The sequence below is a fragment of the Meriones unguiculatus genome, chromosome 2 (assembly GCF_030254825.1).
Source record: "Meriones unguiculatus strain TT.TT164.6M chromosome 2, Bangor_MerUng_6.1, whole genome shotgun sequence".
NCBI classification, from domain to species: Eukaryota; Metazoa; Chordata; class Mammalia; order Rodentia; family Muridae; genus Meriones; species Meriones unguiculatus.
This window is the reverse complement of record NC_083350.1, coordinates 31524139-31550925: the sequence shown is the minus strand read 5'-3', so window position 1 is coordinate 31550925 and position 26787 is coordinate 31524139. Positions and strand designations below refer to the sequence as shown.

Here is a 26787-nt window from a genome sequence, read left to right as displayed (position 1 = left end):
GATTGTTGGTACATACCATAATATCATTCATTTTAAGTCAACAAATATTCATTGAGCATGCTGACCTTGAGCTACAATAAATACAAAAAAGAGATTCCCTCTGTGGAGTCTACAGAATGATACATTAGTTTTTTTAATTTAGAAATTCTGAAAAGCAGTGGAGAAACTAAAGATGATACTTCATTACCTGGATGCTAGTGTGGCTTTCTGTATCAACAACTTGTTCACATCAAAATATTAGCAAAGCCGACTGTTGATTCAGAGGATTTGGTTGGAGTCTAATGAGTGAGGAGACTTTCTCATACTCTGATAGCTTCCCACTTTCTGCAGTAGGAATTGTGCTTATAGCCACTTCAGGAATTGCTCGGCATATAACGTAGGTGGGGTGCTTGGGGCTGGGCTGAGGGAAGTGCGCAAAAGATGCCAGCTGGAGCTGTGATAAAACTCCAATTCAAGTGCCCATGTGACCGTTTAGCTCACAAAATCTCTAACAGTGGCTGAAATCAGGACAGGAAAATAGGAAATACATGTTCAAGGCAGCCTACTTATGAAGAAGGCTGTGTGGTGGTCCTGCATCGGAGGGGAAGAAAGTTGTCACCCCATCCTCACTACAGGAAAAGAGGAATAAAGCTGAACTGAACACTTTCTCCCAGTTCAGAGAATTGATGTCACCTTCTCCCCTCCCCACTTAGCACAACTGACCACCGTGAAAACCGCAGTAAACAAAGAATACAGAGGACCCTAATCTAACAAAAGCAATGCTTCTGCCCCTAGAGAGCCAGGACTGGTAGGAAATTAAGCTGTGTTTATGAACTGCTGGCAGCTCAGAGTGAAAAATTGATTGTTATGAATTTTACCTATGGCAGGGAAATCATATCCTCAAATTATGAATCACCATGAACTAATCCAGTCATGCGATCAGAGCTCCGATAACTCTAGCACGTTGTTAATGACCCATCTCTGAATCCTGGGAACCAAGCCTTCTATACATGGCTGTCAGGAAGACACTTCAAATCCAAATCGTAATATTTATCTAGGAAGAAATGTTTTCATATATATATATGAATATATGAACATATATGATTTAAATACAGTAGAAGGAATGAATGAGAATAAAATGTTTTATTTTTCTACTCTAGGTTTAATAAATAACATTTTCCTCAAAAGAATGGTAGCAGAAATATGCTTGGTGATTATGCCTTGTGGATGAGTGATGCAAATGACGGATGTGCTGCATTATCTCCATTTTCAAGAATGTGCACTATCCGCAAAGCGGTGCCGTGTTAGACGATGCTGTTCTTGGGCTGGTTAGAGCTGACCATTGCTAACTCTAAGGCAGTCACTGAACTGTTTCAAATAATGCTACGCCAACGGGAGGGAGAAATGGAACCAAATATATGTTCAGCCAAAATTACAGAAGAAAACAGTGGAAGACAAAGCAGGTAAAAAACAAGGACAACAAATATTACACCTGTAAAATGTAATAATTCAATTATAGCAATAATTGTATTAAACATAACAATCTAAGTATGCCACTGAAAATGTACCAGTGTCACTTTGGGTTAAAAAGAAAAAAAAAAAAGGCCCAACTGCATGTGTTTGCATGAAATCTACTTTGAACATGAAGACATTGATCAGTGTTTGGAGGCACCATGAGTTTTGCCCTAGAAGATAAGATTTTTTTCCACCTGCCACCTTGTTCTCCGGCCTTTATTTTGGTGTCCTTCACAGCAATATTAAAATTATGCTTTTTAATGGCAGAAGCATCTAATGGTCAGGTGTTTAAATCTAAAGCTTGAAATAACTGAACTTTGCCAAACACTGGGCCTTCTGCACTAAGTAGCCATCAATGCAAAGGGAAAGTTTTGGAAGGAAATTAAAGGAGTTATTCCACTAAGAACACAAATAAAACAGCCTTGCTGCTAGTTTGAAGAAAGCTTTAATGTCTGGGTAGGACAAACTGGCTCCACCCGTCTGTGGGTTGGGAAGTCCTGAGTGAATGTGTGTTGTTGACAGGAGCGTGACCCCTATGTCTGGGCTGTGTGACAAGACTCTTCCTGAGAGGACACAACACACATATCTGGTCACCCCCAACAGAGAGCCCAGGACAGACCAAAGTACAGATAGCACCACTGAGTGGATCAATGAGTTTTACTGGGGTTACTTGCAGGCATATGGGTGAGGGGTGACTTACAAGAGCAGAGATGACCACGGACAGCTGCACCGCCAAAGCCCACCCCAGCACTGGTGGCAGCTCCCCAAAGCTGGGAACCTGGAGTGCGCTGCACAGCACGTGGGCAGCTCGACATGGTGGAGAGTGTCCTTTCCAAATGACTCCGTAGGCCTAAGCCTCTTCCAGACAGCCCTGCTTCTGGGCTTCTCTCAGGCAGCTGGGCCCATCTCAGCCTTCTTCATGGCTTGTGTTGTCTGAGTGGCTCTCAGCAGCTTGGCTGGTTTACTCTTGAGAAAAAAAAAAAGAGGGAGAGAGTCAAATGAAACTGGTCAAGGTGTGGAGAATGAGACCGTGGACTGCTCAGCCCTAAAGGGATGGCTATATCACAGCCCTCCTCCAGAGGTTCATGGATCATCCCATACAAGGAGCAGAAAGATCATAAGAGCCAGAGGTGGTGGATGACTACAATTAAACAGTGTTTTGGGGACAAAAACAAGGCAGTTACACATATGAATTCACAGTGGGTATCACTACTGGAGCACGAGCTCAAACCAGACAAAGATCTCAGCATAGAGTGGGGATGTGGTCATGAAGCTCCACCCCAGCTGAGGAGCTATGGGAAACTACTGGCTGCTGGGAGAGGGAGAGCAAGCTTCTCCTGAGAGGCATATCCATGCTACATCCACACACACACACACTGGCAACCCTGAGCAGATTCAATGGGGAGAAAGAAGAACACATGAAATTGGAAGAGAATAGTGGTCAGAAGGATGGGAGAGGAACTGGAGTGGAGGGAATGGAGGTTGGAGGTTGACAATGATCAAAACACATTGTCAGCATGTACAAAACATGATTTAAAAGGGAGAGCAAAGCAGAACACAAGTGCCTGTGTGGAAGATGAATCAAGATACCCACAGAGAAAGTGCTTGGTCACTACAAAGCTCTGAGAAAGATGTACAATGAGACCACTGTTGTTTCTATAGCTGTGACACACCCATTCTGCTGCCCATAATCATGACATCATTCTGATTTGAGAGTGATATATCTATATAATATATGTATATATGTGTGTACATATGAATTCTGATTTTAGAGTGATATATGTGTGTATTTGTATACACACACAGACACAGACACACACACACATCTTGTTTGCTTGCTTGCTGAGACAGGGTCTTTTCTGAAGAGCTTGGCTGACTTCAAGCTTCCCATGGTCTCCTGCCTCTGTCTCTTGAGTACTTCACCACTACAGGTGGCAAGTCTTATTATAAGAAATTTTGCAAGGCCACAGTAGCATAGATAGTTCTCTGATGGATACGGTCAGAATAAGTTGAAAACTTGGGAAAGTTCACCATTATAGTTGCCAATAATAATATGTGTGATTTACAGAAAGTCAAAATATCAACATCAGCAGTACTTTGGAAGAAGTTGATACCAACATTCAAAGATGAGTTCAAGGATTTCAAGACTTCAGTGGAGCAAGTCTCTGTAGATGTGGTGGAAATAGTGAGAGGACCACAGTTAGAACTGAAGCTTGGGAGTCGAGAGGCCCTCTGTGAGCATCCATTACTTTGAGCAAGTGCAAGGTGGCACGCCTCTTTCCACTCTAGGAGAACCTGCTGGAGGATACCTCTGGAATTCATCTCACACAATGAAATGTTGGCACTATTTGGGAAGCTGGAAAAGTATGTCACAACTGAGCATGTACTTAACAGACAAATGATGGCCTAGAGCTTGCTGGATATTCTGAGGGAAGGCTGCCATGATGAAAGAGACTGCATCGCTGTCTTGAAAAGAACCAGCAGCTTTGATGATTCAGAGCACTTCACTGTTTTGTCAGGAGACTTGGCCTTCAACACCATATGCTTCTCCAAATATTTATGGTTAGAATTAACTTGAAGATCAGAACGATCAGGTGAGGAAAACCGGTAAGGCAGCTTTGCTAGCTCTGCTAGAGCAGGAGCTGATGGAGTGATTCGAGGTGGAGGCCAAAGTGTGCCATGTCCCCCTAGATAGCAATGACAGCATGAAGACAGAAGCTGTGGCTGTAATGTGTAAGATGGCTCCCATGGTTGTGGACATTACAGAGTTTCTTATCCTCCCGTTTGTGAGATGTGCTGTGACTGTAGAATGTTTCATGTTTGAAAAGTCTGCGCTGCCAATTTTGATCATATTAGGGGAGTTGGCAGGCAAGCTACCAAGGAAATGCTGCTGCCCAAGTTTTTCCAGTTCTGATAATATGTGGGGAGTCCGAAAGGCCTATGCTGAGTGTTTCATGGCTGTCTGATGTGTAACGTGATGAAATCCGATGTAACACGTGATGAAATCCAGTGAATGAAGTTATCAGCACTGTTGTGGTAATTGAATTCACCATGGGCTCATATATTTGAGTGTTTGTTGCTGCAGCTGGAACTGTTTGGGAAGGATTAGAAGGGGTAGCCTTGTTGGAGGATGTGTGTCCCTGGGGATCAGCTCTGAGGTTTCAAAAATCAAAGCCATTCCTATTCTTATTCTCTCTCTTTATGTGTGTGTCCTCTCCTCTCCTCTCTCCCCCATCTTTCTTCTCTTTCTCTCTTTCTCCCTTCTTCCCTCTCTTCCTCCCTCTCTTCCTCTCTGCCTCTTGCTTGTGGATCAGATGTAAGCTTATAGCTACGGCTCCAGTGCCCTGCCAGCCTGCTTGCTTCTATGTACCCCATCATGATGACCATGGACTCACCTTTTGAAACCATGAGCTCCAAAGAAATGATTCTTTCTATACGTTGCCTTGGCCATGATGCCTTATCACCACAACAGAAAAGTAACTAAGACTGCTACTTATTACCTTGATCGGTGATCCTTCAGGTTGGGTTAACCAAACAGCCCTTTTCATTTGTTTGTTTGTCTGTGAGGGTGTCTTTCATATATCCTTTTAGTAAAAGTCAGAAGATTCATCAGCAGAGACAAAAATAGCATCACACGATGTAGAAGGACTGATTAAGCCAGAGGCTGCTCCTCCAGACCTCAGTGTCCTTCATTCTGGTGCCAGACTGTGCTTCTATGACAGCTGGGAACTCTCCAGGGGACATAGATGCTCCAATAGACAGCTCCTTACTCTGTACTTTGTCCTCTAAGTCTCTTCAGGCAGCAGCCACTAATGAGAATGATTTAAAAAATGCCCACTAGCACATGTCTATGTTCCTACCTGAGGTTGGCACCAGCTCACCACATTTGGCTCTGTTAATCAGGGATGGTTCAGTCCCCTCCGTTTTTGAAGGGACTTGTCTACCTGAAATAGATATTGACATAGAGCTCAAATAGGACTCTGAGGACAGAATCCTCCCAGAATGAGCAGAAGCACCTGGAGTCCTCATACAGGGCTCTCCTAAAATCACCGTGGCCACCTGGAAGGAACTTGAAGAGGGGACAGAGAACCTGGAGCCCCACCTGGATGAGGCAGACACTAAAGAACAGGTTGGAGCCCTGTCAGCTAAACTGCTTCTAGCCTGAATGTTCATAAAGTGGTAGGTGGCATAGAACAGGGGAGTGAGATGCAAGATGTGCTGGCTATAAGTGAGCTACCAGACTGTACCAAACCAAGAAGACCCCGTGCTTTTAGTTAGTGCTGCTGCTGAGAATTTGGATGCCACTCCTCACCATGTCCATGAAGAGATGGATATGAGCACCAGTATTGGCTGTAACCCCAATGAGGAGAGATCTGAAGTGCAAGGTGTCAAACCACAAGCTTTACGATCAGTACTTCACAAGGACCAATCCCTTTTGAGCACAGTTGATGTCGCGATTGCTATGCATTGGGCGTGAAGCCTTCCAGGTGTGGTCCTAACACTCCACAGGCAGAATTGGCACTGCCAAAGACATATTTACAACTCTACAGCATCAGACATGTGGTGGCAAGTGCAAAGAACTTTAGTATTCTTCATCCACAAGCTTCCAGTTAATCTTGGAGACCAGATGACAGCTGCAGATCTGGTTCTAGTTTTTAATGGATTTTTAAAAGACCCCAATGACCTCAGGATAGGTATTCATAAACACGTTCATGATTTTCTTAATTCGAGTTGGAAACAAAGGTGCAGACTGGCTGCCTTGAGTTTCTGCAGAGAAGTTTAATACTGCAATGGAAGCCAAGCATGCTGGCACACACCTGCAACCTCAGCATCGAAAGGCAGGATCATGAGTTCAAGGCCAGTCTCAGCCAGCTTAAATGACCTAAATAGAATAGGGAGGTAGTCAACTAGGGAACTAAGCCCTATATAACACAAAAATAAAAAGAAAGATTATGGCTTCTTTTATCACACAAAAAAAAAAAAAATTAAAAAGAAAAAAAACCACAACATTTTGAGTAGCCATAAAACCTCCCTTGATTGAAATATGGTACAATGTTTATCTAATGTACTGAAGCATTGAATGGTACTTAACGTAACACATGCAGTGTGTGTTTGCATGTGTGCGCATGTGGGTGCATGCTTTTATTTGGGTATTATTTTTGTTTGAGTTTCCATGTACCTGGAATTCTGGCTTATTACGGAGAAACTAAAATCCCTGCCTCCTAAGTTGTTACCCAGGGTTCTGTTCACCGTATGATGGTTTGGACAATGGTCCGACAGAGCAGCGGCCCTTGCCGCTTTCCACCCAGACTGTCACTGATGAGGTGTCTTCCCATAGACCGGTTGCTGTGCACCTGACACCACATTAGCTTGCTTTGGCAAATGAAGGAGTTCCAAATATCAAAAGTGCTACTCACAAAATGATTCCAACAGATGCTACTGTAGGCTTTAGATTTTTGAAGCACCTATTTTATTGAAGGTTCTTAAACACCTCTTCCTCCCTAGGGAAAGGGACTATAGGCCTCTTTTACCTACTTCCTGCTGATGAGAGTCTTTGGGTTCTTTGAGGATTACCAAACTCGGTTGTCAGGATACCAGCAGTCTAGTCAACATCCAAGTAGCAGCAGCAAGACTCATCAGGTGCAGTGAAACAATTAAGTAGAGGTGGCAAGACTCTGCCCAAGCAGCACAAGTACGTGGAAGTGGCAGAACTCCACCAAAGCAGCACAAGCAGTTCTCTTTTCAAACATTTCCCTCTTCGAAGTCCGGCGGAGGCTGCAAACCATAGCAAAGCGCAGCAATGCAAAAGGCATTGTCTCGCTGTCTGTGGGCTTCTATTTATCCCTTCTCAGTGTCCACACGAGGTTTGTTTTCCAGCTCACGAAAACCACGCCCCTCGTACAAGGTAGTTTCCAGCTGACAGACATCATGCGCCTTTTCACAGAGGCTGTTTTCCTCAAAGGGGCAGGGCACATTCCCCCATCCCACACTTGGGAGCAAGACAAAAACCACATTCACACGACACAACTGAGTTTCCAAAGAAACCATAAACTTCCAGCTCAAGCTACTGGAAAAAAAGAATACCACTTAGCTTCTGCTAACTGTCATGAAGAGGCCCTGAAACAGACCGCTATGACACCCCAGTGATGACAAGTACTTTGCAAGCATCCACCCATCCAGTCCCAAAACCTCTGAAGATGCGATGAGCACTGCTTCCTCATCCTATTGGAAAGCATGGTCCAAGGTGTTCTTTCTGCTTCTGCAAGAGCTAAGGTTTGACTGCTCTGACCCAGATGTGGGACAGATGTGAGAGGACCTACCTCTTGCCCTCCATTAGGGGTGCTATTTGCTACCCAGATGTTTAGGGGTTTTATGAGTCAAACAAAACAAAACAAAACAAAACAAAACAACCCCCCCAAAACAAAACAAAAAACAAACAAGCAAACAAAAAAACAGTCTATAAAGTACTAGTATCGTATCTTGCTGTGAGAGAAAGTACTTTTTCAGAGGATTACAATAGTCACCAAAGCTGCAACTCATCTTCCTGGCTGAATGAAGCCTGAACTGGAAGAGCATTTTCTCTTTGAAAAGGATGAGTTTCCTAGAGACTTGCATTGTTTTCTCCGGGTTTTATTCAATGACTAATAAACAGCATACTTATGGCCAAAAGGCTGATGTGCAATGGATGGGGGGAAAAACACTTCTGTATTAGTTTAAGCATTCATTCCATGTGCAGAGTCTGTTCAGCACCATAGCTGACCATCCCAGCCCTCATAGAAAATAGTTTTTGGTGTCGCTACATGGTAAAAGAGGGTTTTAAAATTTTTATCCTAAGGGCTTGATGTTAACACTAAATAGGCTCTGATTTTGACTCCTAATGTAGCACATTGCTTCACACATTTACACAATGTTTGCAGAATCTCTCTCTACTTTTTTTTTTCATCCTGGTCATGATCTGAAGGAAATTTCTGGTTTTTTTACTTTATTTTTTATTTTTATTTTTTAGATATTAATCACAGGTTATTTACTTTGTATTCCAGCCGTAGCCCCTCCCTCATTCGCTCCCAATCCCACCCTCCCTCCCTCATCTCCTCTCTGTCCCTTTCCAAGTCCACAGATAGGGGAGGTCCTCCTCTCCTGAGGGAAGTTTCTTGTCATGAATAGTATATGTAAAGAGTATTTCAACTTGATTCACAGTCAGCTCTCAGGTGCAATCTTTTCTTCCTGTACTGCACAGGTGCTGCCCTGGTGAGGGCAGACTTTTTAATTATTTATTTATTTATTCTTTATTACAATTTATTCACTTTGTACCCTCTCTGTAGCTTCCTCCCTCATCTCCTCCCAGTCTCACCCTCCATTCCCCTTCTTCCCCTATGCTCCTATCCTAGTCCATTGATAGGGGAGGTCCTCCTCCCCTTCCTTCTGACCCTAGGCTATCAGGTCTCATCAAGACTGTCTGCATTGTCTTCCTCTGTGGCCTGGCAAGGCTGCCCCCCTTCAGGGAGAGTTGATCAAAGAGCCAGCCACTGAGTTCATGTCAGAGACAGCTCCTGCTCCACTTACTAGGGTACCCACTTGGAGACTGAGCTGTCTATGGGCTACATCTGAGCCGGGGTTCTAGGTCCTCTCCATTCATGGTTCTTGGTTAGAGTATTGGTCTCTGCAGGTCCCCCTGGGCCCAAATTTTTGGTTCTGTTAGTCTCTTTGTGGAGCTCCTGTCCCCTCAAGGTCTTTCTATCTCTCCCTCTTCCATAAGATTCTCTGCACTCTGTACATTATTTTGTGCTATTAGAATGGTCATGGAACCAGTGCCTAAAGATAGAACTGAACTGCTCAAGCCCAGGAAAAATGACCACTGAGTGAGGAGATGTTTCTTACTCATGAGCAAAGAAAGCCATCACTTGAAATGTGCTCTTGGAGGACATGCTATGAACATTATTCTAATGACAGCAAAGGACTTAGATGATTGTATACGCTTAGTTGAGAAGATTGGCTCCAGTTTTGATAGATGCTCTACTGCAGGTAATTAAGCAGCATGGAGTTACAAAGACACCTATCAAAGTGCATTGCACTTTGTACATTGTTTTAAACATCATTCTATTGCAGATTGTATGCATAAGTTTTATATGTGATGAGAAACAAAGAAATTCATGTTGCTTGCTCTGCTGTGGCATTTACTCAGTTGCAGTGTTCTGCAAAGGAACCTTCGATATCTTTAAGGCACGCTTGTGACAGGATGAAGAAGTATACAGCATGCTAATATAAACCATATCTGGAGCAGCTATATTAATGTCATACAAGGAAGAACTCAGACATCGGGACGTTATCAGAGAAAAGTGGAATATTGCAAATTGGTAAAGGAATTATGTATCCAGAATGATACCGCAGTCCCTAATGTGCATGAGCCAGCAACACATCAACGCACATGAACCCAGGTCACACAGCACTTTGGACAGAAGTAAGTGAACCGGTCATTCTAATTAGAGATTTCAGTCTTCCTCTCTCAGTAACTGGCAGATCCAGAGAAGAGAAAATCATTAATGACACAGCTGAGCTGAAGAACCATCATCAGTCGGCTGAATCTAATTGACATGTATAGACATTTATGTTTCAATGACAGCAGAATATGGATTCTTCTCAAGCTTGCACAGAACAGTTGCCAAAACCAAGCCTATTATGGGCCATACAGAGCACCTTAGGGAACTTTCAGAAAAGGAAATTTTCTTTTTAATGAAACATACATTATTGATAAGAAGTGCCCAGAGGTATTCACACGCAGTGACCTGGAAATGGGTGATGTGACATTTAATGGGAAGTGATTTGAGCACCTAGACTTAAAAATATCTTTAAATAATGAAAACATCTTAATATCTAAAAGACACGGGTTAACACTCTTTATAATCTACTGGTCCTCAGAAGCTTGTTTTACGCCTTGGTTGTCTTTTTTTTTTTTTATCTCAGAAAAGGAGATCTTAAAAAGCAAATGCTTGGGGCTGGAGAGACAGCTCTGCAGTTGAGAGTACTTGTTGCTCTTGCCGAGACCTGAGTTTGGTTCCCAGCACTCATGTCCGGTGGCTCACAGCTGCTTACATCTCCAGGTGCAGGAAATATGACACTGTCTTTGGCCTCAGCATATACATACTCTCTCACACAAACACACTAAATAAATATAGATGTCTTTCAAAACTATTCTTTTATGCCACAGTGAAATTAAACTAGATACTAGTAGCAGAAAGATATCTAGAAATTTTTAAAAAAGGTAAATGATTGAGAATAAAACTTGTCAAAACATGTGGGTGCTGGCAAACACTTCACTTTAGGAGAAATTCATAGCTTTGCACATGTGCATCAGAGGAAAGATCCAAAAATCAATAACCTAAGCTTCAAAATTAAGAAAATAGAAAAATAAGAGCAAATTAACTTCAAGTGGAAAGATAAATGCTAAAAGCCAGAAATCATTAACATTTAAAATATCAATAAAGAAAATGTATAAATCCAAACCTCACTCCTTTGAAAATATCAATAAAGTGATAAATACCTAGTTAAGAATGAAAGAAGACACCAGCTGACAATATCACAAATGAGAGCAGCCACCGATACTTATTTCATGGATGCTAAGAGATGCCCAACAGGCTGTTGGGAGTAATTTTGTGCCCACGAGTCTCACCTTTCAGATAATAAGAGACAACACACTGAAAGGTATGGAGCCTGCTAGAGCCAGAGGGGTCTGAGAACCCAGCACAAAACTTCCCCACGAATTTTTTTTTAACCTTGATTTTCGGTTAACAGCCTCTACTCCTGTGTATCTCATGACGGTTTAGCTTTTGTTTGCATGCTGGTCAGGTGGGGTTTAGAGTGCTGGGTGTGTCCACTCTGCATGTCCACGCCAACGCAGTCACTCCTGTACCCTTCAGCCGCATCTCCTACGCTTGCACTCACACACTTCCTACAGCCTTTCTCCTTACTCTCAACCTTATCCCCTCTTCTCTTTACTTCCTAAATATAACTTCAATTTCTAGAGTCTGTGAATCCTAATAATGTCCCCACTTTCCCTTCCTAGCTTCCTAGTTACTTCCCATCTTGATTTTGTTTTCTTTTCAGATTCAGTCTAATACTCCTTCTCTGCCATCTTCTACTTTTTTTACTTTTTTTCCTTTTTCTTTCTTTTCCTTATTCATTTCTTTATGGTTTTTGTTTTTTGCTGTTTTTTTTTTTGTTTTTTTTTGTTTTTCTTTTGAGACAGGGTCTCACTATGTAGCTCAGGCTTGACTGAGGCTCATAGAGATATGCCTGCCTCTGCCTCCTCAGTTCTGAGATTAAAGACATTTGAAACCATGTCACCCACACTGCTAATCTTATATCTTATTTCTTCTTCTTCTCCTTCTTCTCCTTCTTCTCCTTCTTCTCCTTCTTCTTCTTCTTCTTCTTCTTCTTCTTCTTCTTCTTCTTCTTCTTCTTCTTCTTCTTCTTCTTCTTCTCCTCCTCCTCCTCCTCCTCCTCCTCCTCCTCCTCCTCCTCCTCCTCCTTCTTCTTCTTCTTCTTCTTCTTCTTCTCTTGATTTTGGTTTTTAAAGACAGGGTTTCTCTGTGTAGCCTTGACTGTCCTGGAACTCACACTGTAGACCAGGCCAGACTAAAACTTACAAAGATCTTCCTGCCTCTTGCCACCACCAGGCTACTTCTAATCTAATGAATTATCCCCCAACAGTTATCAAAGTCAAAATGGGTAGTGCATCAAAATATCCTTTGCGTGCCCCCTCCCCCACCTCCCAGCTCAGGGAACATCAAGAAGAGGGGGTGGAAGGAACAGAGATAGGAGGTGGGAAGGATTGCTGTATAATGCTGTCTTCTGGACATACCCTGTCCTTGCACACATGAACTCACTGCAGCTATTGGTTACCTGCCTAAGAACTATATAAGATCCAGCTAAAAAGAGCAGTCCACATATGAACAGACAGTACTAATTGGAGCCAGCAGGTTACACCAAAGGAAAATAAAGGTGAGGCCAGAGGACATGTTGGAGGAAAAGAAAGTTGGAGGTAGATATGCTCAAGGTGCATTGTTTAAATGTATGACCTTGCAAAGGAAAAGAAAGGGTGTTTTGTTTTGTAAATGGGCATTAATCCTGAAGATACATTGCCAGAGAAGATATACAGGCGGCAAATCCACATATTAGATAATGTTCAACACCAAATGTTATTAGAGGTTTGCAAATTACAACAGTGTGACAGCTCTGTACACCTATAGCTTAAAGTCAAGCCTGCTAGCGTGAAGCATCAGATGCTGATGAAGACAGAGAGCCATAGAGGTCCTCAGACAAGGCCAGCAGGAAGGTGACATGTCCCAGCCACTTTGGTCAACAGTTTAGGAGGTTTTCTTTTAATGAAACTAAATGTACCTTTTGCCTTGCTGCTATGACGACTCCTTAGTATTTTCTCAAAGGAACTGAAAAGTTACGTTCACACCAGATCATATAAAAACATGTTTGAGCATCTTTATACATGATTTCTCAAATTTAAGAGAAAATAAGAAAATGTAGGAGGTTCCTTTTTTAAAATAGAAATATCAAGATGGTAAAAATAGAGTGTTATGCCAAGTGGTAGGGCCTTCCATGACGGGACGTGCACAGTTGCACGGACCACACTGGTGAGCTCACAGTCCTCACAGTGAGCTCTGTGCTGAAACATAGTGCTGGCCCCCAGAGCCCGTGTTTAAGGCCTGCTAAAGTGAGTTGCCAAGTTGTTACTGATCCATTAGGTCACCCATCGACGATTTGTTCACAAGTTAGGACCATGCCCAGAGAGCCCTCCCTCATGTCTTTCTTTGAATATGGAGTATACAAACTTTTAAATTTAAAAACATCAGCTTGTTTTGAACTTAACCTGTTTGCAGATGATCACTTAGTTAATAGGAACCAAATGGGAGCTTGAGCTCCTTTTCTAGGAGTCATTTTCAGGAGTGTGTCTGTTGAGCACAAAATATCACAGTAGATAGTAAAGAAATTTAGGGGAAAATGATTCTGGCTATTATGGAATTCTGCCATTCTGTAGGGAAGCAAAGTAATTGTACTTTATAGCAATATATACCTAATTTACATGCTACTCAAGTGTAGCTAGAAATTCTCAATGGAACCAATGTGCTTGTCAGGCAGAGACAATAAAAAGGCTTTAGGAAGAGCAATGAGGAAGCGAGTCTTTAAAGGAGAGTAGGCCCCATATACACAAAGTTGTGAGGAACTGAAAATATTGGAAGCACATAAGGTTGATATCAGGCTTTAGGTAAGGGGATAGCAAAAGGTATGCATTGGGGTTGAATGAGCCCATACTGACAATGTGGTAGCTGGATTTCTGTAGGCAGTAAGGGAAGAGGCCCACAGTGGAAACAGCTCGTTGTTCATAGTGAAAACACAGGCTGGCTTCCATAAAGAGATTAAGGGTTAAAAAGGCAGAGTTCAAAACACTGAGGAAGATAAAGAGGGCTTGTAGCTGGGTATGAGATAAACAAACTAAACAAATAAGAAGCAGGACAAGGCTCTAGGCTAGTGACAGCAGGCTGGCTAGCAGCCATGCCCCAACCCTTGAGTGGGTTAACTCCTGGCTCACCTGCCTCCTACCTATGAATTTCAGGTGAATAATTCATGATGTTAGCGGGTCTTTTGCCTGCATGTATGTCTGTGCTCGCTGTGGGTGCCTGGTGCTCCCGGAAGCCAGAAGAGGGTCTCAGATCCCCTAGAACTGCAGCACATGGTCTTCATCACTGAGCCATCAATTCAGCTGCCACAGACGGAATTTTGAAATTAAGCTTTTGTACGTTCATTCCTTTTTTGAGAATAAAAGATAGCCGCCCGTAACAATAGCTCTAATCAGAAAGGCAGTCAACCCCTATGCCTATAAGTTGAAAATGAATGAACGTATATCCAAAGCTATATCACTCTTGCTGATGTTCTTGCTTTTAGTACCTTGCTTCCAATACAGAGAAAGTTGTATGGTTGACTTCTAGCAAGGTGCTGTCACCTAGGAGAACACCTCAGACTACCCCAAAGACAAGCAGCTGCATAGGAGGTAACCAAAAGCCTGCACAGGGTGGCTGTGATTGGATAAACTGCCATGGTGAAAGCTTGTAGCTGTCACTGGTAATGTGAATGTGAGGACAGAAATTGCCACCCTTGAAGGTTAGGGTGGCAATACCAGCCAGTGACTAACAACTAGTCAAGGCCAAAGCTGGAGTCAGAGATGTACAGATGTGGCTTCAACTCCCCCTAATAAGCTAGACATCTAATGGATAGTGCATGATCATCTCCCTGGTTGGGGTTTTACTTGCCCCCAAGTGTTCCCATCATTAATCTTCTTTGGTATGATGTAGTGGACTGAATATAAATGTCCCCTTTAGGTCCATAGCGGGTGGCACTATTAGTATGTATGGCTTTGTTGGAGTAGGTGTGGCTTTGTTGGAGGAAGCGTGTCACTGAGGATGGGATGTGAGGTCTCAGAAGTGCAGTCCAGGCCTTTCCTCTGCCTGTGGATCCAGATGTAGAACTCTTAGCTCATTCTCCAACACCATATCTTGCCTACATGCTATCATGCTTCCCTCCATGATAATGGACTAAATCTCTGAACTGTAAGCCAGCCCCAATGAAGGGTTTTTCTATATAAGAGTTGTTTTGGTCATAGTGTCTCCTCACAGAAAAAAACAAAACAAAACAAAACAAAAAAAAAAAACTAAGACAGATACAGAAAACTAAGAGCCACTGTCCCAGTTGGACCTTTGGTGTCTGTGAGTTTGTGGCACGGTAGGTTCTTGGGTCAGGCACAACCGGGCTAGGAAAAGTCTATTGCTCTTAAAAACCCTGTATCATCAGTGCAATGGCAAATCAAAGCTAAAGGAGTTCAACTTTATTGTCCTATTAGGGGGGTGGAAGAAAGCAAGGGTCATCTGATTAAAATGGTGGCTGTGTGTAGAAATCCAAGTCTGTGTCATTTCAGCCTTGTCACTTAAACTAGTACCAGAACAGTGGCGAAGTCATGATGGAAGAGGCAATAGAGAGCTCCAGCATGCTTGGGGGTTTGATTAATGGAGTTGGTTGAGGAGGAACAGCCGTCAGGACTTATTTCTTATTGCTGGATGATACTATTGATGAAATAGAAAAGGCAAAATCTGAAAACAGCTTCATGAATAAAGTGACAAATTTATCTTCCAACTGTTTGCACTTGGGAAGATCCTGAGTCAGGCAGACAGGTACAGAAGTTGTAATAGCTGATTCTGTCTCCTGCCTGTCAGTAGGGATTGTGTTGAGACTGACAATCTTTAAAAGCCATGTCCCGTTGGACCCAGAGATGGCTCTTCTGATAAAGTGCTGGTCTTGCAAGCATGACAATTTGAGTTTAGCCACCAGAACTCACACAGAAAGCCAGCTGTGTGACTCAGTGGATAAAGTATCTCTTGTACAAGCGTGGGGACCCAAGTTCAAATCCCCAGGATCTGTGTGAAAAGCTGAGCATGGTGGCATGTACTTAAGTGCTAAGAGGGCAGAGGAAGGCAGATTCCCAGCCCATGTAGTCAATTGTTGAGCTGTGGGATCAGTGAGAGAGTCTCTCTCAAAATATAAGATGGTGGGCAATAGAAGAAGACACTGAAAATAAACCTCAGGTCTGTGTATAAAACACACACACACACACACACACACACACACACACACACACACACGGTGGGGTGGGAAGAGAACATCACATGTGGTGATGTGCATTTGTAGGCATGGAGAGAAGCAGATCCCTGGGGGCTTGCTGGCCAGACAGCCTAGCCTAGTAGCCTGTTTGGTTAGTTTCAGGCCAGTGAGAAACTCTGTCTCAAAAAAAAAAAAAAAAAAAAAAAAAAAAACCCACAGATCCTGAGGAATAACACCTGACATTTCCTCTGGCTCTACAAACTCTGTGCACAAACCAAGAGTCTGCACTGTGGTAGTTGGGGTTGGGTGCAAGGAGAAAGACGGTAATGAGAGCCATGGTGGGAGACGTACTGTGATTCCCGCAATCTCAGAGGCTTGTGGTTTGCTGATTATAGGCTGGCTCTCTCCCTTCTCTGCTGGAAGAATGTGATATTAGTCCTGGTATTGTTTCTCATGTGTGCTGTTAGACAGCAGGAATAAAATGGGTCAGATTTGCCGTTGGTAAAGATGCCTCTCATGATAGCCATAAGAAATGGCCCTTCTCAAATAGGAAGAACCTAGAAGCAAATAACACATTTTGTAAGAGAAAATAGTAATCAGATGGAAGAAGAATTGGCACATCATTCCACATGCAAGATAATGAAGGATCTTGCAGGAAAGTAATCCTGCATGAGTAAACATGGCGAGGAAGCAGAACTCCCACTTGCCCCCTCTCCTGACTGCCAACTGCAATTACTCTTCTTCCAGAGCCATGTTAAAAAGGCCAAGGGTTCTTTACACACGATAGCCATGCCACACACAGTTTGTGCTCTCACACTTGTGCACAGGTCTGTGATAGCGCCAGTGTTTTCATGCTTTGAGCAAACACCTGTCCAACTGCACATCACCTTCTTCAGGAAAGAAAGTAGGGCTGGTTATTCTGCAGTCTTCTAATTCTCTGCACCTTTACTAGCTGTAGGTCTCTGCGATGACAATCATCTACTGCAAACAAAAGGTTCTCTGCTAAGGGCTGGGAGATTCCTTAGTCTATAGGTGTAAGTCATTTGAAGTTTATTTTAATACAATGTCCACTTAGAGTAAGAGTAGCACTAGATTCTGTCCTAACAAAATAATGGTAGTAGGCTCTCTCCTGCAATCTGTGACCTGTCTAGCCCTGGAATTTTGGTTGGCTGGTGGTGCCAGGTATGAGTCCCATCCAATCAGAAAGATTGGTTATTTCTATGCCATCCATGCCTCTATTACATTAATGGGGGTGCGCCTTTCCCTATCAGTCCTTATTGTAGCTCACAGGACTCACAGCTGGATATGACTTAGGATTCCATTTCTCCTCTGGTAGCTTGCAAAGCACCTGCCAGCACTATGGAATCTAGCCAAAAGGGAGGCGGCTTTTCAGATAAGTACGAGTAGAAGGTTTAGCCTTGAATGGAGCAGGCAAACTGCTTCCTCTAAAGGCTCGGGGATCATTGTAGAAGACGGGGTCACAAAGAGGGAAAGGGTCCTATCCAGTTGATAATTACGGGTAAACCGAGTCTTACCAACACAGCAGGGCAGCTGCACAGGTGAACTCAGCAGCTGTGACACATGCACTAGACCTGTGTGAGCCTAAGCCAGACCCAATCCCAGCACAGAGAGGGAAGCTGAGCACAAAGGTCTACTGGGCTGAGGAGCTACCGGCAGTTGGAGAAGAAGGGTCAGCTTTCTCTAGGAGTGAGAGCCTTGACAAACCCACCATGCTCCAGTAGAAGGCTACACATCCAGGAATCTGGAAAGTACAAATTGGCCTTGCAGAGTGGGAAGGGAAAGCAGAGAGGATCTGAGAAGAGTTGGAGAGAGAGCGTCAATACGATCAAAACACATTGTATGAAATTCTCAAAGATCTCATACAATTTTTAGAAAAGCAATGACAAAGAGAAAAAATAAAGGAAAGGAGTTATTTTATGCCATTTCTGGTCTTGCCTTCTGGCAAAGAGCTTTACTCAGTAAATATTGGTTGTGTGAACATTTTGAAATATTTCCAGGAACTATGACATTTAAAAGTTAACACAAGCCTATGACGGCGAATTACATAAGTAATCTTAACTTCCATCACAGACGACATTTCTGAGGCCAAGTATAACTGCCTTAGTGTACACTGAGGGGAAAAAAATTTATATATATGAAGAATATGAAGAACTAAGCTGTGTCTGAAGTCATGTGTGTGACTAGACTGAGTCACAATTGTGAGCCTTTGAAAGAATGAGAAGAGCAGCAACTACAGGACTCTGGGGCAGCTTCCTACTCCCCAAGGTGCTCAGACTCACTCCACTAACTGTCTGAGCCTGCTGAGTAACTTCGGGAATACAGTGGGAAGACCAAACAGAAAAACATGCTCATGAAGCTTCTTTTCATGATGTGAAAGACAGACAGAAAACAGATAGTTACGTCATCATATCAGGAGGACATGGGGGCCCAAGGGAAGTCACTCTGGGACAGGAGGACGCAGTCAGCGGTTAGAAGATTTAGACTCTTACTTGAGTGAGTACTCTGAGCAGTTTTCAGCGGCGTTAAATGGAGTGGGAGTCTAAGTGCAGCTGCTAAGTGAATAGGGAATACAGGTATATACACCCAATGATGAGACAATATGAAAAGGTGGTTTGGTGGAAAAATACTCTGAGCTGGTTTTTGAAGACCGAAAGACTCTTGCTAGCAGAACACAGACAGGGAAATATGAAGAGACTCGGAGTAGGTCAGACACATGGCTCCAGTTTCATGCAGGACAGGGCCTCGGGGCTCGTGCCTGAGATGAGGAATATGGAGCAGGCTATAGCACACGACAAGAGTCTAGAGAGCAAGGTGAGACTGGGTCTGTAAAAACAAAGGTCTGTTAGGTTTGGATCCCAAATGTCCTCCAACAGCCATGTGCTAAAAGTTGATTTGGTTAACAAACAGCCTGTGTTGCTATTGGGAGGTGGGGCAATTGTTAGAGAAGCAGGACAGGGCAGGGTGCCTTTGAATAAGATATTAGAGCCTTACTACCCTCTACCCCTGCTTCTTGACTGTCTGGAGTTGAGGCTCTTTGGCTGTCTGTTCCCTGCCATAATATTTTTCCTCAGCCTAGGCTCAGGAGCAATGGCGCTAAGAGACAATGCACTATAACCTCTGAAACCATGGTACAAAAAAACCATCTTTTCTCCTCTAAGTTGATTTTCTTGGCTATTTTCTGGTAGCCACAGCTAACGGAGGATGACAGAATTTTTATAAGTATATATCCTATAAAGACAAGTAAGTTTTTTTCTTTAATGGCGGTTAGAGTGCGGCTGTGATAATGATGGGCACATGTGTGGGAGAAAGCACAGGCATTTATCAGTACTTTCACAGGGTAGCTCACCTGCACAGAACATACAGCTTAACATCTTTGTAGCTAAAATAATACAATTTACTGGTGAGGCTGGGATATGACTCAGGCTGCAAAACGCTTGCCTTGTAATCACAAAGACCTAGTTTGGTCTCCAAAACCTATGTTAAAAACAAAAAAACAGCCTGGCGTGGCAGTGTGCACTGGTAACCCTGGGAGGAGCAGGCGGAACCCAGAGGCTTGGCAGCCAGCCAGCCAGCCTAGTTGATTGGTGAACTCCAATGTAGCGAGAGAGCGGGCGTGTGTCAGGAAAAAGAGGGACAACTCCCAAGGAATAAAGCATAACGTTGTCCCCTGGCTTTTATATACACATGTACAGATGTACATATACTCACACACAAGTGCACCTATACAGGGACACACACACACACATATATACACACACACCATTAATTGTCAAATTGAAATGTTTTTGAGAATAAAAGCCGCCCTTAACAATAGCTCTAATCGGAAAGGCAGTCAACCCCTGCGCCTATAAGTTGAAAATGAATGAACGTACAAAAGCTTAATTTCAAAATTCCGTCTGTGGCAGCTGGATTGATGGCTCTGTGACAAAGACCACGTGCTGCGATCTGATACCCTCTTCTGGCTTCCAGGAGCACCAGGCACCCACAGCGAGCACAGTCATACATGCAGGCAAAAGACCCACTAACATAACATCATGAATTATTCACTGGAAATTCACATGTAGGAGGCAAGTGAGCCAGGAGTTAAAGCCCCAAAAGCAAATAGAACATTCAGCTTTGTGACCTGACCAAATGGCCTGGATTGAAATCCCAACACCAACGCTCATAGTCAACAGCTAACCTTTGACATACCACTTAGGCATCATGTCCACGCTTCTTTGAGTTTTTGTCTTTTTTTTTTTTTCTATCATGTATGCAATAGTCTATCTGCATGTACACCTGCATGCCAGAAGGGGCACCAGGTCTCATTATATAGTGGTCGTGAGCCACCACGTGGTTGCTGGGAATTGAGCTCAGGACCTCTGGAAGAGCAGCCAGTGCTCTTAACCTCTGACCCATCTCTCCAGCCCTTCTTTGAGTTCTAAATTGCTTAATTATTCATCCCCAAATCAAGCTAACGATGTAATTTTACTTTTAAGACCTTTTTATTCCTACTTGAGGTCTATGTGTATGGTGGCCTAAGTGAAAGTATGTACACCAGATACTTTTTTCAGTACAAGTGTGTCTCATGCAGAATTTGTGGCAAGATCTACTCTTTCTTAGTTGCCAAAACAACTTACATGTTGTATCCATTTGGTTGTGTGTAAGTGCCTTTGTATGTTGACCATACCTGCTGAAGGGTCCTCCATGGCTGTGTAGCTCATGAGATTGCTCGAGGTGGAGTCCATCATTTGCAACCAGGATCCCCGGACCTCCCTCCCAGCCGTGCTGCAGATGCTTGGCCAGCACTGTCTTCCATCTACTTTTTTATTTTGGATACACTAAGAACAGTCCTGAGAATATTTTAAAATAGACTTATTAACTAATTGGGCTAGAATAAACTCCAGTAGGGGTGTGGTTTTTGTTTGTCTAAGTTTTTTGAGCCAGAGAGAGAGAGAGAGAGAGAGAGAGAGAAACCTACTATAGAACTATAGTGCTTTATTGTAGCATACAAATGAACTCCAATAGTATTAGAGATTACCAACAAGGAGAAACTAGAGTTATCATTAACTTTAAAAAGAAACAACTTTAGCGAGTCTTCCTGGTTTGCTTTTGCTGTAATAAAATCAGCTTGGGGAAGAAAGGATTTATTTCGGCTTCCAGGCTATTGCTCATTTTATTTTATTTTTGCTGTTTGCTGAAGAAAGCAAGGCCAGAACTCAGACCTGGGAACTGGAGTGGGAACTAGAGCAGAGACCACTGAGGAATGCTGCTTACAGACCCCTTCAGTTTGCTTTCTTTTACAACCTAAGACTTCTACAAATCCAGTTTGCTTTCTTTTACAACCCACAGTGGGCTAGGCTCTTCTACACCAATCATTAACTAAGAAAATGCCCCATAGACATGTCCACAGGCCAGTCTGATTCTTAATTCTTCACTGAGGTTCCCTCTCCCCAGGTAATCCCCAGGTTGGGTGAAGTTGACAGAAAACAAACCACCACAGGGCTATATTATTTTGCCCTTAAGTTATAACTGTCTGCTGATTCCCCTCACTGTTTGCCCATCTAATAACGCATTTTACTTCCGTACTATCCTAAAAGTAAGCAAGCATTTGGGGTATCATCTATGAAATCTGGGTTTCAATTCCAGCTCTTCTGAGGCTTGGCTTGCACATTTATAATTCCAGAGTAACAGTATCAGCCCCACAAACTTCTCAAGAAGTTCAAATGAAAAGGGGTAAGAAAAGCAAGCCGTATATCATGGTATGAATGTGAAATGCCCCTCTTAGGCTTGTATGTGAGGATATGTGTTTCTAGCTAGGGGCTAAGTTCAGACAACACCTAGCCAGAGGAAGTGGGTCACTGTAGAGGGCCTTGAGCTTTCTTAGCATGGTCCTACTTCCTGTCTTCTCTTGGCTTCCTGATTGGGGCATAATGTGCGTGGCTGTTGCATTCATTCTCCTGCCACATGCCTCGCCTGACAAGATAGTCTAATCCCTTTAACTGTGAATCAAAATATGTCTTTTATTCTTTAAATAGATTCTCGTTGGGACTTATGGTGAAAGCAACTACAATAATAATAATATTCCTATGTGTTTCATTCATTTCTGCCTCTTTGCTATATAGTCAGTTGAATAGTGACACTAAGCCCCCTCCCCTGGGCTGCTAAAGATATATGTATGTGTGATCTAAGTGTCTTTGGACTTAGGCTGGGTCCTCAGTGTAATGCCTGTTGCTGACAATAAATGGTAGAGGGCTAATAATGTTTGTTATTAGCCTATAATTATTACAGTGGTATTGTCTAACTTGCTATTATAATCAGTAAAGGACACAGACACCTGATAGATTTTAGAACAGCTTTATATCACCTGGGACTGGGCAGATACTAACCCTCTAACCTGCCTTTACCTCCCAGCCCCATCCCAAGCTACCTCCCATCCATAATTCCATAAATACTTACTTATTCTTCATCTGGGCTGATTCCTCCAACACTAACCCTGTGCTGTCTCCTTCCCAGGATCCTCTCCTGTCCCCAAAGCCCTCAAAACTTAGCCATGCCTACCCCATTTACCCTGCCCAGGTGTGTCAGCTTTTTATTGGTCAAACAGGTTTTTTGTTGTTGTTGTTGTTTGTTTGTTTTTTTAAGGCAAGGTTACAAACGTCAATTTGGGGTGAGTGTGCACTTTTAAAATACAGCAAGCAGACGTTGGGGAGCAAATTAATTAACAATCAAATACAAAGCACCAGACAATGCTGTTATAAATGACAAATATATTTAAAGAGAGGGAAGGAGATTTGAGCCACACATCCATGGAATGAAAGATGGCCACCTAAACACAGGGACAAGGACTAGAGCTAGGTTGGTACAAGCTAAGAAACACCCAGTAACCAGCAGAAGCTAGAAGGGACACAAGGGATTCTCCCACCGGGCTTAGAGAGTGGCCCTGCTGACACGTTGGTTTTGGACTCCTGCCCTTTGGGACTGTGATAGCATAACATCTGTCATCTTTAACCGCTGTCATTTGCTAGGACAGACTCAGGACATCTGAGCTAGAGCCATCCCTAAGCTAGAGCGGCTCAAATTTCATGTCTACTCTACACACCACCTTCAACCATCATTCTAGGCTACCAGGATCCCTCTGCTGGTGATCTTTTCACCTTTCTGTGTGCTACAGGCACATGGTGATCCATCCATGTGTGATATAAAAGTGAAATAAGATCTTGTCAGTCCTCTGTCCATACCCATCCACATGCTTCCTGCTTCAGTCAGAATCGAACACATAGGCTTTATTTACCATAGCCTACAGCCTGGGTTTGACCAGGATCCTGCTCTCTCTGTCCTTGGTTCTTGCCAGTCTCTGACTTCTGTGGAACAGCATGCCCCTCCCCCAGGCCCCAACTCCATGCATTTTTTTTTCCTTCTGTCCAGATAACCACCGCCTGTTTTGTGATAAGTTTCGGCCCCAAATCTCATTTCTTACATGAAGCCTTGCGTTTTCATCCCTCAACCGTAAGTGGTAAACCCAAATTATGGTTCATGGCACATTACCCTTGAATTGTCTTGCTAATTTTCCAGCTCATGGGCTCTTTCCCATTTAAAGGAAAGCTACACATTAAGACCTTGTCTGTCTTGTTCACTTCAGTATCCAAAGTACCAATGCTCAGCCCACTATAGCCCTTACTTAATATTTGCTAAGCGAATGAAGAAATCAACATACCTTATAACTATAAAGGGTGTGAGCCAAAGGGATGAAGATGGTATCTTACTTCCAGCACCACCCCAAACACCACCTTCTGAAGAGTAACCCAGAAGGCCTCCTACACACATTCTGAGGGGATAAGGTAACAAAGGGAACAGCCCACAGTAGCTGCAGAGCCAGCTCCACAGTCACGGAACTGCTAAATAGTATTAGTTTTGGGGGAAGCATCGCACAGTGTTTAAAGCTGTCAAGTTCAGAAGATGCATCAATGTGAAATCTATGAACAAGTCTCTGTAGGAAAACTTCCAACTACAACAAAAACTACGATTCTTCATATGTTGAACACTAGGCAGGTTAAAAGCCCTTTCATCCATCTTATTTTATTTGACTTTGTTATCTATCTGGGTTAGCGATGGACAATATTTTCCCCCTTTAAATATAAAAATAAGTCTTTCAGAGGCCCTCTGTGATAGGCTCCTGGACTGTTTCCTGTTTTTCCCCTCTTCTGATGTCTATCCCGTTTGCCTTTCTGAATGAGGATTGAGCTATTTACCCAGGGTCCTCCTTCTTGCTTAGCTTCTTTAGGTGTACAGATTTTTGTATGTTTATTCTATATTATATGTCTAATATACACTTATAAGTGAGTATATACCATGTATGTTTTTCTGCTTCTGGGATACCTCACTCAGGATGATTGTTTCTAGATCCCACCATTTGCCTGCAAGTTCCATGATTTCCTTGCTTTTAATTGCTGAGTAGTATTCCATTGTGTAAATACACCACAATTTCTGTATCCATTCTTCCATTGAGGGACTTCTGGGTTGTTTCCAGGTTCTGGCTATTACAAATAAGGCTGCTACAAACATGGTTGAGCAAATGTCCTTGTTGTGTACTTGAACATATTTTGGATATATGCCTAGAAGTGGTATAGCTGGATCTTAAGGTAGCACTATTCCTAATTGTTTGAGAAAGCGCCAGACTGAATTCCAAAGTGGTTGTACAAGTTTACATTCCCACCAGCATTAGAGGAGGGTTCCCCTTTCTCCACAACCTCTCCAGCATGCATTGTCACTTGAATTTTGATTTTAGCCATTCTGATGGGCATAAGGTGAAATCTCAGGGTCATTTTGATTTGCGTTTCCCTGATGACTAAGGATGTTGAGCATTTCTTTAAGTGTTTCTCTGCCATTCGATATTCCTCTACTGAGAATTCTGGTTTTTTTATTAGCATTTTTAATTGGATTACTTGATTTGTTGCTTTTTAACTTCTTGAGTTCTTTATATATTCTATTAGCCCTCTGTCAGATATAGGGTTGGTGAAGATCCTTTCCCAGTCTATAGGCTGTCTCTGACTTGACTCTTTGATCACCTCCCCCTTGGGTGGGAACAGCCTTACCAGGCCACAGAGGAAGAGAACTAGCCACTCCTGATGAGACCTAATAGGGTAGGGTCAGATGGAAGGGGAGGAGGACCTCCCCTCTCAGTGGCCTGGGAGAGGGGCATGGAAGGAGAGGAGGAAGGAAGAGCAGGACTGGGAGGGGACTAAGGAAGGGGCTACAGCTGGGATACAAAGTGAACAAATTGTAATAAATAAAAAAATAATAAATTAAAAAAACATAAAAGTAAGGAGAACAGTTGGTTCCTACAGGGGAATGTTGCGGAACAAAGGGTCTTCAAATCCAAAACAGGATTTCTGTGAATTTTTTTTTCCTTTCGCACTTCATTCATTTTTTTTTTTTAAACCTCTGTCGTTGGGTTATTGGACAGCATTTGCTCCAGGTGCCTGTTAAGATAAGGAAGTCGGTTTTTTGTGTGTTTTTTTTTTTTTTTTTTGTAAGATAATGTACATTCACCCGTACTTAAAAAGAAAACCGGCAAGTACCAAGTACCTTGCCACCCTTCTAGTGCCCAGAACCTCTCTCAGGAGGCATCCTCTGCTCGGTGGACCGCTGGGATCACTGCCCTGCCAGGGACCGAGCTACGTGGGCGGCCGCGCACCGGGGCGGGTTCTGGGTGGGTGTGGGGCGGCGCGGCGGAGGCCGGCCGAGGGGCGTGGCGGGGCGTGGCGGCGACGTGGCAGCGGGGCGGCGCGGAGGCCATCTTGGCGCGGGGACTCACGCTCCTCCGGTCCTCCTCGTCCTCCGTGAGCCGGATCCCCGCGCGGGAGCCCCCGACCCGGCCCCGAACCCCGATCCGCGTGTGCCGCTTCCGCGCAGGCGCTCGCTCGGACCCAGGTGAGCGCGGGCCTGGGCGGGGACCCGCGCGGCAGCGCCGGGACGCGGGCGAGCCCCGGGTGGGCGGGCCGGCGGGTGAGCGGCGGGGTGCGGGGGCTCGGGGCGGCGGGGACGCTCGCCGGCACAGCGGGGTCCATCCCGGCGTCGCTCCGGCCCGATCCCGGCTCCCCGGGCCGCACCGTCCCCCGCGTGCACGGGTGGCCAGGTCTACGGACCTTCGCCCGGCCCAGCCTGGCCTGCAGACGTGGCACAGGCTGCCCAGGCCGCCGGCCCCGGTGGGACGCAGTCTTCCCCTGGGATCCCCTCCAGTGTCCAGCGCCGCCGCCCTGCAGGACCCCTTAATCCGGACCCATTTCAGCCGGATTCGCAGGATTGCTTATTTCCTAAACGGCGAGATCTCTTGTCCCAGAGTTTTTTTCAGAGTAGTTGATCAGCTTTGTGATCCTGTGTGAGCACTGTTTGAGGCACTGAGTGTTTGGGGAAGTTTATTTTGGGCTCTGCACGGGGAATGAGAAGCTGCTGACCTCCGTCCTGAGTCTGTGGTGGTGTCTGAGGCAACCCTACAGCATCCGTAAGCTCAATGGAGTAGCTTCTGACGTTCTGAGTTTATCAAAAGTCTATTATCCGGTTTTAAAGTAGCCATCTCTTTTTTAAAAGCAGACCAAAGTAGGTGCAAGCAGATTCGAAGAGCGGTTTGAT

The 26787-nt window shown here is 43.9% G+C and overlaps 1 protein-coding gene and 1 pseudogene across 3 annotated transcripts in view; both read left to right on the top strand.

Annotated features, from left to right (window-relative positions):
- Positions 1-2204: 2204 nt before the first annotated feature.
- Positions 2205-26540, top strand: LOC110557293 (serine/threonine-protein phosphatase 4 regulatory subunit 1-like; annotated as a pseudogene).
- Positions 25942-26787, top strand: part of Prrc1 (proline rich coiled-coil 1) — a 29654-nt gene continuing 28808 nt past the window's right edge. For all 3 annotated transcript variants that reach the window (XM_021651568.2, XM_060377239.1, XM_060377240.1), the window contains exon 1: positions 25942-26088. The gene's annotated coding sequence lies outside the window, so the exon portion shown is untranslated. The remainder of the gene's footprint in view (positions 26089-26787) is intronic.